The sequence below is a fragment of the Sesamum indicum genome, linkage group LG11 (genome assembly GCF_000512975.1).
Source record: "Sesamum indicum cultivar Zhongzhi No. 13 linkage group LG11, S_indicum_v1.0, whole genome shotgun sequence".
Classification (NCBI taxonomy): Eukaryota; Viridiplantae; Streptophyta; class Magnoliopsida; order Lamiales; family Pedaliaceae; genus Sesamum; species Sesamum indicum.
In genome coordinates, this window is record NC_026155.1 from 4868490 (window position 1) to 4869456 (window position 967).

Here is a 967-nt window from a genome sequence, read left to right on the forward strand (position 1 = left end):
GGAAACGAAACGTGGATAAAGGCCGTTTGGATAAGCCATAATTTATTCTTATCTTCTGTTAGGCGTGCTTTTGAATCCTTATCTCCAAGTTGGGGGAACCCTTTATCAGCGGGAACTCTTAACCGCTAGGGATTCCAAGCTGCCAGTGAGTCCAGGGCTTTGGGGGTCCTCCCTCAACTGCAAGGAGTCCCAACTGTCAGAGAGTTCTAATTGTCAGGGAGTCCTTCCTTACTTATTTTGTCTTAGGAGACCCCTCACCTGTGAGGGGTCTCAGCCGCAGGGGGATCCTCCTAGGCCTGATGTGGTCCAATGTGGCTGTTGACATCGGGGTTGACGAGATGTCATGTGGGAGAGTGGGCTACCACGTGTGTGGGCCTTTTAGACCGAAATCATGGTCTGAGTGGAGGGATGTCCTAGGCCTCCTCCTTTTGCCAATCTATTATTTGGGGGGCACCCGCCAAGGCTGCCTGCCAGGTCTTCTTGGGCTTCTTAAATAGTTACGGGCTTCTCGTTTCTTTCTTCTTTTTGGATCGCTTGGACCTATTTGGCGCCAACCTATTTTTATGCACATCAATAATAATAATAATAATAAGAAGAAGAAGAAGAAGAAATGTATAAAAAATGAAGGAAAGATAGAGGCTTGGTATAGATTAGGGTAAATTATAGCCATCTCCCCTAAAATTTAGTATAATTACAGATACCTCTTCATTGTTGAAAAATAATAAATACTCCCCTCAAATGAAAAATAATTGTATCCCTGGACAATTAAGTGAAATGACTACTTTTCTCTTGTTGTTTTCTTTCAAATATTCAAAAAATATTTAAAAAAATTGAGGGTGGTAAAGTAAATAATCCATTGGGCATATAGTCGATAAAAGAATATTTTAACAAATTTTAAAAAAAATATATAAAATTGTAATTTATAATCCATAAGGGAATTTTAATTAGTTAACCACAAAAATTAAAT